Genomic DNA, 12,504 nt, shown 5'->3' with positions numbered 1-12,504 from the left:
TGTAAATCAAACCTCAAAGAGTGTGTGTGTCAGCTACATAGGCAGGGGAATGAAACACTGGTTGGACAGAGAGGGTGCTGGAGGTCTTGGCCTAGTCACTCAGCTGAGATCTGAACTCTCTAGCTGTGCCAGTGGGGAGTCTTATTGGGGATCTGAAGAAAGCGAGAGAAACCAGCCCTGGAATGACTGTGGTCTCTGTGTGCTCTTAAGGGAACTTGCACTGCCCCCAGTCTTAATGAAGCTACTAACGTCAAGTGTTTTTTAAAACAACGCAAATTAAATGTTAACAAAGTTGGGGGGTTAATTCATTCTCACTTTGCTCTCAAATAACAAACAGAAAATAAAAGTTATCTGATATTTTTTGTTTTTTAAAAGAAAAGTTTTTTTAAAAAAGAAATTTTAAAGGTTTTTTAACATTTGATTATTTAATTGTTTAATTAATCACCTGACTGTGGTACCAGTATTTAAGAAGGAGGTTGTATTAAATGAATTTATTCTGAGGAAGTTTTTTACGAAAGCGGATAATAAACGAGTATACGCTATTTTGGTTCAGTGTTGTTTTGCCTTTCTGTGGACTGTGAACTTGCACTTGATGCAGAGAGCTGCATCTGGAAGTACTATGTGTGTACTTGTCATCCTCTGAGTGTACGTCCCATGGTCTATATTAGAACACCGAACATTTAAAATGTCGAGTGTTCTAATATCGACCCATTTTCAGCGAACGCTGAAAATATCAAAGAAGCAGAAAACTGAATTCTTTCCTAGGGAAAGAATTCAGTTGTCCGTTTCTGTTGCTTCGGTATTTTCAGCGCATTGTTGGAAAGTTACGGGTCGGGTTCAGGTAAGTGTCGATTGAGTGCGGGTTAGGTATGTGTGCGATTGTGTGGACATGAGGGTTAGGGCGGGTTAGGTGAGTTAGGGTTAGGGCGAGGGTCAGGTGAGTGTGCGATAGTGACAGACCTTAGGGTTAGGGTTTGGGTTAAGGTAAGTGGATAGTTAGTGGTGTGTGTCTAGTTTAGTGTAGGGTTAGGTGTAAGATTTTAGGTGTATGTGTGTGGATTGCTGTTTGTTTGGTGTGCTTGTGTTGTGTGTATGTGTTTTGGAACAGCAAATTTTTTCCCTAGGAAAAAAATTTGCTGTTCTGAACGTTCGGTGTTTGGTATTTTCGATTGGTAGGGTTCGATATTACAACACTCGATATTTTGAATGTTCGGTGTTCTAATATAGACCCTACATCCCCTACTGTTGCCAGTGGTGAGGATTGAGGCTCCTTGATTACTGATCCAGCAGTGGGTCATCACACTGAGGAAGAGCTCTGCAGTACAGCTACTCATCTCTCTGCATTACAGTCCACCTGTGAACGTAGGCATAAAATTGTCAGTATGGGATGGGGCCACTGAGCTGCCTGTATTTCACGGCTTGAATAGCCACAATAATATCAGAAAACATACTTAGTTCTGTGGCACTGAAGGACGGGGATTTGACTGTGACTGCAACAATCAGTATTTCATTAGTTGCCCTGGTGTTGGAGGAGCCAGGCAGGGAGAGGTGGAGTGAAGGGACATGGCCTGCTTACCTTTTCTGGGGAATGGGGGGGATGAAGAGGATTGAGTGCACTTGGAGGCACATTGGGTGGTGTGCTCTCGCTGATGGAGATGGGAGAGACTAGCTTGCTTTAGGAGAAGCAGGGCTACTTGGAAGGGAACACCCAAGTGGAAGTGAGGGTATGTCTTTCAGCTCACTACACACCCTTCACCAGTGCTTTGAGAGATGCGTGCAGGTGTTAGGGTATAAAATGCAAAAAATTTGAGCCATATCTGATAGCTATCTTAATGATGGCCCCTCCTAGTTGACCATTGCCCCAGTTATAGGGAATGAATGATCAGTTAATTAGCTAGGTGAGGGCAGATGATCAACAGACAGTGAAAGAAGAGATAAAAAAAAGTATTATTGTAGTACATAGCTGGCCTCAGTGCTGCGGTATAGCACAGTAGATTGCTAATTTGTATTGTGCTGTGCTGCAATTAATTAATTTCTCAGTGCAAATCTAGATCTGTTACACAGATGTGCCCTGTGTGCTAGTATTGGCAATGTGACATTCATGAATCTCATTGACATACTGCCAGTGCTATTGCATGTTAAAGATTAAAACAAAATAAGCAGAGAGCTCAATCGTTCGTAGTTTATTCAAAAAGCAGAATGTAAAAGCACAAAGCTTTTGAGTTGTATCAACTCTTTCTCAATGCAGATAAAAACATTCACTACACTCAACATTTATATCACAGAACCAGCTAATTGATGACATCATTAATTGCAGTTAAAGATTGTCATAAGAGACTTCCACCAGACTGCATCATTGAATAAATCTGTGTAAATCCCACCATTAAACTTCTTCCCATCTTACTTAAGTGAAAATTCTGTGTACTGAAATGGGATGGTCCCTTTTGTCTTCTCAGACACAGTATGCTTAGAGAGGTACAGAGCTACTAGAGGTAGAAGCAGAGATAAATAGTTTAGCAGACAGATTAGATAGATAGATAGATAGATAGATAGATAGATAGATAGATAGATAGATAGATAGATAGACAGATAGATAGATAGATAGATAGATAGATAGATAGATAGATAGATGGATAGATAGATAGAATCAGATATTATAGAAATCTACAAGGAGAGAGATAGCTTTGTGACAGAGAAGGCTAAAGCGCTGCCTATGACCCAGGCAAGCCGTGTTTGGTTTATGGCCCAGGCACTGGAGGACCCAGTTGGAGAGGGAGAAGAATGATGAAGATTGACTTGATTGCTTTCCTCGATGGGTGAGGGTACTGGACACCTGACTCTGGGACATAAGTCTATCATTGCATTTATAGTGGAGACTAGACATCTGACAGAATGTGCCATCTTAGAAAGGGAGGCAGAGCTATTTGAGAACTTAAACCACCCATGTGACACAGCAACATGCCATCACTCTATGCATCACTCTATCCTTTGCACGCTACCACTTGGGCACTTGCTGAGGAATGCATACATAGGTTCATAGGTTGGTACTAGGCTATCAGCCCTAGGGCCTATACAAGCCTAGCCATAACAATTCCGTGGCTATTTCTCCCCACACTATTTACTTCCCTGGACCTCTGTCTAGCAGGGTGACTGACGTGATCCCCGGGGTGAATTTCCTTTCTCCCATCCAATCGTCAAGGTTCCGTTTGAAGAGGCCCAAAGAGACACTCGGCTTAACATGTATGGGCAGTCTATTCCAGAGTATGGGGAGTCTCTGGGTCAGGAACCTATCCCTCCAGCATGTTTTGTTTATTGTGATGACAAGGTTTAGATCGCTGGAGAGTGTGGCTCTGAGGGATTGGGATTTCTTTAAGTGTAGCATGTCCAACAGCTCTGGGTTTGACATGGCCTTGTATGTTAAGCAGAGATCGCCTCTGAGTAGACGATATGCAACAGAGTATAGCTGGAGTTTTTTAAGGCGGTCAGTGTAGGGCATCTGCTTTAGGCCTGTGATTCTTTTATTGAGGTATTTCTGCAGCCTTTCCAGTTGTTGCAGATGTCTTGAGAGGTACATACCAAATGGGGCATTGTATTCTATAATGGGTCTAATGAGGGATGAGTACATTGGGACAATGACCTCCTTTTTTCTGGATGAAAAGCCCTTAGTGATGAGGTGTGCCACATAGAAGGATTTCCTGACTGTTGTGGTGATGTGGTTATAGAAGGTGAGACCACTGTCCACCTGTGTCGCTAAGTCTCTTATCACACTTTCGGTGTTTAGTGTACTGCCACCTATGTGGTAATTCACAGGTACATGTTTTTTCCCAAAGGGGATAAATAGAAGTTATGTCCTTACCATAACGTTCCATGTGGAGTGTTCATCTCGCCTTTGTTCTTACACATGGGTTCGGAGCCGATCCTCGGCTCCGTGTCGGCCGCTTGCAAGCTCTGCATCGAGAAGAAGCTCGAGATCACCTAATACCCACAATCCCCCTCTGCCTTTACCTCAGATCTAGTTTGCAAGCAAACCAGCAGCCAGAGAGAGCACACTCATGCCAAAATTGACATTATCAAGAAATCATCTATATATATATATATATATATATATATATATATATATACACATGTACATCATACCAATACAACCACTGCCAGTGCAGAAGGATAATACTCCAGACCAGGCACCAAATTGAACGTTCTTCCTAAGGGTGGGAAGGGTGGGAATGTAAGAACAAAGGCGAGATGAACACTCCACATGGAACGTTATGGTAAGGACATAACTTCTATATGTGAGAGTGTTCAATCTCGCCGTTTGTTCTTACACATGGGTAGCGTCCCTAGCTCCATGCTCCTGAGGAACTCACGGGAGAACGTTCTTGAGCACAGTGGAACCAAAGGTTGCCCTATCCCTAGAAACCCTGTGCACTTTGTAATGAGAGATGAATGTATGCGGTTTAGCCCAAGTAGCAGCTGCACAAATCGTGTCCAATGGTAGGCGAGCTGCGTGAGCCAAGGATGTAGACACTGATCTTGTAGAATGCCCTTTAGGTTTGACAGATAAGGTTTGATTTGAAGAATCATAAACGTATATTATACAATCAGTTAGCCACTTGGAAAGAGTTCGTTTAGTAACCGCTACACCTTTCCTGCTGTCAGCAAAGGCTACAAAGAGTTGATCAGATTTCCTGTGATCCTTTGTTCTTTCCAAATAAAACCTGAGTTGTCTGTGGACATCCAATTTGTGTAACATATACTCTAATTTATTAGTGTGATTTTTGAAAAAGGTGGGTAACTCAATGGACTGATTAATATTATTGGTAGAGCAAACTTTCTGTAGAAAGGATGGATTAGTGCGAAGAGATACTCTGTCAGAGTGGAAGATCAAATAAGGGTGTTTAATAGAAAGAGCCTGAAGCTCAGACACTCGCCTAGCGGATGTAATGGCTACCAAGAAGAGAGTCTTCCACGATAAAAACTTCAATGGGCAAGCGGAGGCTGGCTCAAAAGGGGGCAACATCAATTTAGATAGTAAAAGGTTCATATTCCAAGGTGATGTAGGAGTTCTAACTGGTGGTCTAATATGAAAAGATCCTTTTAAAAAAGCCTTACAAAGTCTGTGAGCCATCACAGGTGCCCCACATTCTTCCACATGAAAGTTGGAAATGGCAGCCAATTGCACTCTTAAAGTGGCAGGAGAAGCTCCTTCATGGAACAATTCTGTTAAAAACTCCAAGATCTTGTTTAACGGAGCTATGACAGGGTCCAAATTATGTGAATTCGCCCAGAAGACGAAACGCTTCCATTTACTGGTGTAGGTCCTTGTAGTGGAAGCTTTATGAGAAGCCACTAATATATTCTGAATTGCCGGGGTAAGAGAATCACACCTGGCTAAAAAGGGAAGAGGAGCAGCCAAGCTGCTAGATGGAGTGATTCGAGAGAAGGGTGAGGAACTCCTGACGAGTGAGTCAGTAGATCTGGCTCTGGGTCCAGAATCCAAGGTCTCCGAATGCGGTGTTGCAACAGAAAGGGGAACCAAATTTGACGAGGCCAGAATGGGGCAATGAGGATTATCGTCCTTTGAAGGTTGTTGGCTTTCTGCAGAAACTTTGCAATCAGGGGAAAGGGAGGAAAAGCGTACAGGAGACCCGGGGGCCAATCGTGCACCAGCGTCCTGGGGACTTCCCTGGAGGGGGTAATAGGGCAAAGTAGCTCCTGCATTTGGCGTTCATTGGAGACGCAAAAAGATCGCAGGAAGGCTGGCCCCACTTGCGAAAAATCGTCTTCGCAATTGACTGATTGAGGGACCACTCGTGAGGCAACAGGATTGCTCTGCTCAGCCTGTCGGCTATGACGTTGGATGACCCCGGGATGTGCGTTGCGATCAGAAAGCGACCCGTGGACTCCGCCCATTGCCAAATTCTCATGGCCTCTCTGCATAGCTGATAAGACCTGGTTCCCCCCTGCTTGTTTATGTACCAGACTACAGACATGTTGTCTGTCTGAACTGCAATAGTCCCTAGAGGAAGAAGGGGAGCAAAGTGTTGCAATGCTAGAAACACTGCCCTCAACTCTAGAACATTGATGTGCAGATTGTACTCCAAATTGGTCCATTCGCCTTGGACTGTCTGTCCCTGAAAGATGCCCCCCCACCCTATCAGGGAAGCGTCCGTGGTTATCGTCGCTGTCGGCGTGGGTAGCACGAAAGGTCTTCCGCTGGAAAGGTTGCAAGTCTGAAGCCACCAGGTTAGGTGTGATTTGCATATGTTTGTAATCAAAATTTCGTGTGTCAGAGGTAGCTGTTGGAACGACCATTGTGCAAACAGTAGCCATTGTAGAACTCTCATGTGCAGTCTTCCCAATGGTATCGCAATGAGAGAAGCTGCCATGAGACCCAAGACCTTCAGAACCAGCTTTGCTGGGGATTTTTTGGATGACAGAAGGAGAGAAATGTGGCTTTGTAGTGAGGCTATCCTTTCTGGAGGGAGCCTTAGAATTAAATGATGTGTATCTAATTCCGCTCCTATGAATAAGACATGCTGTGATGGCCGTAGTGAAGATTTTTCGAAATTTACGGAAATTCCGAGGTGAACACAAAGTTGTAGAGTGTAATCTCTGGCCTGTATCAGTTGACGCCGGGTGGTGGCAGAAAGGAGCCAGTCGTCCAGATACGGAAACACCTGGAATCCTAGGCGTCTCAGATGAGACGCTACCACTGCCATGCATTTGGTGAAATCCCTGGGGGCTGAGGTCAGACCAAAGGGCAGGGCTCGAAACTGATAGTGACTGGCTCCCAGCCGGAAGCGCAAATGATCCCTGGATGCCCTGGCCATTTTGATGTGATAGTATGCGTCCTTTAGATCTATTGAGCACATCCAGTCGTCCTTCTGTAAGAATGGAAGGATCGATTGAAGCGTGACCATTCGGAACTTTTCTTTCTTGACAAAGGTGTTGAGGTTGCTTAGGTCCAGAATCGGCCTCCAGTCCCCTGTCTTCTTTGGAATTAAAAAGAACCTTGAGTAAGTTCCGAATCCTATTTGGTCCGCTGGGACTGGTTGGATGACTCTTTTTTCTAGCAGCTTTGAAATTTCTATAGCTGCTGGGTCTCGCAGATGGGGCGGCACATCTGGAAGTCTTTTCTTTGGAATGGGAGTGGATAGAAAGGGTATTCTGTAACCTCTGGTAACCACGCTTTTTACCCAGTTGTCTGTAGTAAGATTCTGCCAGGCCTGAGGGTATAAAGCTAAGCGACCCCCGACTGCCTCCAGAGCAGGACAGTCGGGCCTCCTCTCAGGAGTGCTGGAAAGGTTTCCCAGGGGTTGTATCCCTGTCACCTTGGTTTTGCGGACCCCCTCTGCCGCCAGGGCGGCGTCTTCCACCTCTGCCCCCTCCTCTGCCTCTAGAGGGGGCATCACCCTGTGTGCCTGGGAAAGAGCCTTGGGGTTTACGAAACCACATTTTTCCACCACGTTGCCCTTTGGGGTACGGTCTGGATGGGGTGGAAAAACGGACTCCGACAGCAGACAGAGTCTTTCCCTCTTGCTCACACCGGATAAGGGTCTCCTTTACTTTGGGGCCAAAGAGAGTGGCACCATCAAATGGGGCGTTAGTAAAGGAAGACTTGAAGGCTTCCGCAAATGAACATAAGCGCATCCAGGATTGTCTACGAAGAGCAATCGCTGAAGCTGCTGCCCTACTCGATCCTTCGGCTGTGTATGATATCAGCCTCATGGATGAGTTAACAGTGGATGTAAGGGTATTGAGATGTGCCGTTACTTTCTCTGAAACCGCAGCATCTGTAGTACCCTGGAGGGTATCTCCCAACTCTTTGATTAGATCCCTTTGTAGACATGTAAAATGGGTCAAATAGTTCAGGGATCGCATAGAAAAAGCCGCTGAACTAAAAATGAGCTTCCCGTATCTGTCCATAGTCCTAGAATCTTTGTTAGGCGGATGGACAGATGAGGAAGATTCCGACATCTCCTTTTTCGTGGCCGCTGCCACCACCATGGCGTCCACTGGAACTCCCTTTGTGAGGTAAGCCTTGTCTTGGGGTGCAGTAATGTACTTATTAGGCTTTCTAGGGACTGGTTCCACCGTGTCAGGTGTCTCCCACGCCCTTCGAGCAATCAGCTCCATTAACTCATCGAAGGGCGGAGTGACCCAGGAGGAGGAAGGGCGAGCACCGAATGCCTTCAGCAGGACTGACTCATCCTCAGAAGGGGGAAGGGACTGCCAATCACCTCTCTGCTTTAGGATCTCCAAGATGTCAGAAAAGGAGACATCTTCTGAAGGTGACTTTGGGGACCCTTCTGACTCATCCAAGTCAGTATCGGATGTCAAAGATTCTTGTGGAGAATCTAAGTGTCTCCTCTTACACAATCTTTTCCTGGGGACTTCTTCGGGGGGGGCATCCGAAGAAGCCTCCGAGGAAGAGGGGGCACCCTCCAGGGGTGGCTGAGACACCGGTGCTCGACGCTTGGATGTGGCCGTTGGTGCAGAGGAGGATAACGGTCCTTTATGGGGAGGAGAGGCTGCTTCTACTGATGTGGTTGTCTGGGTAGACAACACCTTCCTCATGAGATCGAAGGCCCCCGGGTCCCGAGTCGAGGTATCTCCCGGTTCCGAAGAGATGGGAAGAATCCCCGAAACAGGCACCGAAGGCATCGACCCCGAGGACGGAGCCGAATCGATCCGAGCCGAGGCCCCGAGAGGAAGAGTCGGAACCGAAACATCGGTTCGACTCTCGGCCCCGGAACCAAGGATGGATCTTCGGCTCCGAGACTCCGGTACCGGATCCGACGGAGTCGAGGTGAACGGAGCCGACCGAGAAAAGGACGGTTCTGGCTCCGAGGGCTCCACAATCAGTAGATCAGCCTCTTCCGGCTCCAAAGACTGGACAGGTCTCGGAGGAGGAAGAGATGGAGATAATGGGAGGCCTTCAAGTTTCGACACCAATTGGGTGGAAACCGAGATAAGTTTGGATAAGGTCGTATTCTCCAGTAATTTCTGCACCGCACGGTCAACATCGGTGTCGGAGAGGGGCCTGGAAGAACGGGTCGAAGGAATCGAAGACGGAGCCGACCTCAACAGTGTCGGGGGAGGGAGCTCCATCACCGGTTCCAAGACTCGAGGCTCGGAAACTGACAACAGTTGAACACTCGGCCCCGAAGTCTGTGGAACCGGTGATCTAACTTTAGCTGAAGAGCTCGGAGCCGATGACTTGGGCTCCGATGTCTTCGATTCCTTCGAGGATTTGGATGCCTGGTCCGAAGCATCCAGAGCCTCTTGAAAGGAAGGTTTTAACAAACCTCTATCCATTAGTTTCCTGCGCCTATCTGTCATGACCCTCCCACTGAAAGAATGACAAATAGAGCAGTCTTCTTGCAGATGGAGAGGGCCAAGACAGTAGACGCAGGAACTATGATTGTCAGTTACTGACATCTTTTGCCCACATTGGCAACGCTTGAAACCCGATTTAGCCTTTTCAGACATGTCACTAATAAAAACTGAAAGGTCAAGTCCACTAAGAGAGTCAAGTCCGGTGAAATTGTCGAATCCGGTAAGGTAGTCAAATCCGGTAGTCAATCCAGTAAGGGGTGGTAGGCCCCGAGGAGAACTCTAAACAAGTTTTAATAAACTTAACGGAACCGAGTATCCCTCAACCTTACCACACACACACAATATACAACTAACAAGCTTTTTATAATAAAAGTACTAAGAAAAATATAAGAATAAATCCTAAATCTTATCTTAGATGCTCGAGCTCGACCCAGTGATGCGAACGCTGCAGCGGCAAACTAGATCTGAGGTAAAGGCAGAGGGGGATTGTGGGTATTAGGTGATCTCGAGCTTCTTCTCGATGCAGAGCTTGCAAGCGGCCGACACGGAGCCGAGGATCGGCTCCGAACCCATGTGTAAGAACAAACGGCGAGATTGAACACTCTCACATCTATACATTTCTTGGCATTGAGCTTGAGCCCATGGCTCTGGCACCAAGCATCTGTTTCTGTAAGGCCCTTTTGTAGAGTATCCACATCATTTGGGGATTCAATAATGGCTCCCAGTTTGCAGTCATCTGCAAACTTTGTTAGCCAGAGCCCAGCTTAATAAGTTTATCTATGATTCCAGAGTGGGGGATGGTGTCAAAGGCCTTGGCGAGGTCTAGATAGGCTGTGTGGACCACCTTACCCTTGTCCATGGCTCTGGAGACTGATTCAAAGAAGTCAGTCAGGTTCAGGAGACAAGATCGGCCTTTCACGAACGCAAACTGGGTGGGGTCCAGTGTTTGAAGGTTGCCAAAACAGGATAAATATTTAGGGCTTAAAGTATATACCTTTGATTACTGGCTGAAAGTTAGCCATGTTGAGGTCAGTTTGTTACCCCCATGGTGGGAGGTAAGTGGGTATACCTGCACTGAAGGTTATGACAGCTGGCAGGTATGAGGAGTTTCAAAATGCAGCAAAAATGTACAGGGAGAGATGGAACAAGATAGAAATAAAGTGGTACACAGGAAATGTTATATGGATGGACTGACAGATGGCTGGATGACTAGGTTAACAGAGCAGCATAACTAAGAAATAGAAGTAGCTAGAAAAAAAGAGTGATATAGAGTAATAGATAGCTGGATAAACTGAGCAGCATAAATGGATATAACTTTAAATCCAGAAGAAAGCTTCACCAACTGACCAGTACAGTTATTACATAGAAACATGGAAGAAGGAAACTTTGGGTAGATAACGACTGCTTGACCAGCTCCTCTGGCCATATCAAAGCCTGTTCAATAAAATCATTGCCCAAGTTAATATATTTTATACATCTCTTGCAATTTTACCGTTTTTTGAACCAAGGCATGCCAGTGATTTTTGATGTAATCTGCTAAACAGAAAAATGCTAGATATCCAAAACTCTGTTAGGCAGCTTTCTGTCTGTTAAAGATGTGAGCTCACTCTGCTGCATGCCATTCTTTACCCCTAGCAGTATTAACCTACAGGCTGTGTACCATCTTCAGAATGGTGGAACACAGCTGGTACCTTTCTTGTTGTGATTTATGATACATTGGAAAACATTGGACTTTGGATATATTTATGCTTATGCGTGTAGGAGAAAATGTGCCTGAGTAATCCGACCAAAAGATGCTGGCATTTTCTCTTTCAGGAAGAGCCTGGATCACTGATCAGTGCTTGAGAAATCTAAATGCATCCCCATTCCACACACTGTAAATGCCATAACACACTTACTTGATTTTCAACCTAGATCAAACTTATCTGCTGTACCATTTCTAATCCCAGACAACATACTGACACCTGCCCAAGTATTTTTCAATACATAGTGTTCCCAGAATGGCTCTCACCCATTCCAGCTTTCCCAATGCCTTCCAGCTTTTTGATTCCATACTTCTGTCATCTGGAAATTTCAGCTGTTTGCTGTCTTCCCCATGGCTGAGACAGTGTCCATTTGTTGTCTTAAACCTCTGCAAAGATACCTTGTGACATCACATATTTCAATGAATAACTCTGAAATAGTATCACCATCTTGACATAAAGGAGCTAACGTCAGGCACAAAATAACTCCTGTTCTGTAAACAGCACACAGACTGCTACTGAACTGATGTAACAATGAGCTGCTGCACATAACCCATTCATTTCCCGGTTTTAATGGTCTGAACTAGCTCTTCCCAACAGAGCAGCCCACAGTCATTTCATGTCCACCTCTGTTACCTATCCATTTGTTTAATGTATTTATTTATTTGTTTGTTGAAGGGGTAGAAGCCTGATCCCAGTGGACCTATTCCAGTCTTAGCCTGAGGAGATGCACAAACCAAAAAAAAAAATGATAACCATTAGCAACACAGATTTAGTAACAAAGCAATCTACATGTTGAAGTGGGGGTAATGCTATGGAGAAGTGCTGGAAACAGGGCAAGCTAGCTTTCTCAATCAAGTGAGTTAGAATTTTAAAAACCAAGTACCAAAGCTCCAACTAATAAAATATACAGAAGAGGCAAACCGCAGCTGCTGTTGAATTATGATATGGTAAAAAAGCAAAAGAAATAGCGTAGCACAATTTTTATTTCCGCTTTCGTCCGTAGACTTCATCAGAATAAAATAACTCTCAAAAACTACATCTTTTATACAACCAAAATTACCACATACTAATTAACACTAATCATCCAATTAATAAAATACCATTTTTTAAAAAAACATGAAACCTAAAAATGGAATACTTTACAAAATGTGCAAACAAATCAAATCATTACTTTTGTCTACTTTCAATTTTTGATGTTTTAAAAAACATTTCACATTAATTGACTCATTTAGACCCGGTGGATGGTCTGACTTCAATTTTATTTGCCACTGAGTTTCCCTTTGTAATAGCAAGTTCTTGAAGTCTCCTTCCCTCATGTCTTTATAACATACTTCTAAAATAGAAAACAAAAATTTACTAAAAGACCTACATACCAGGGAATGCTTAAAGAGGGCATTTTTATCGAACTTGCTATTACAAA

This window comes from Protopterus annectens, chromosome 13.part0 (assembly GCF_019279795.1).
Source record: "Protopterus annectens isolate FY-2018-M chromosome 13.part0, PAN1.0, whole genome shotgun sequence".
NCBI classification, from domain to species: domain Eukaryota; kingdom Metazoa; phylum Chordata; order Ceratodontiformes; family Protopteridae; genus Protopterus; species Protopterus annectens.
This window is presented reverse-complemented; position numbering follows the sequence as displayed.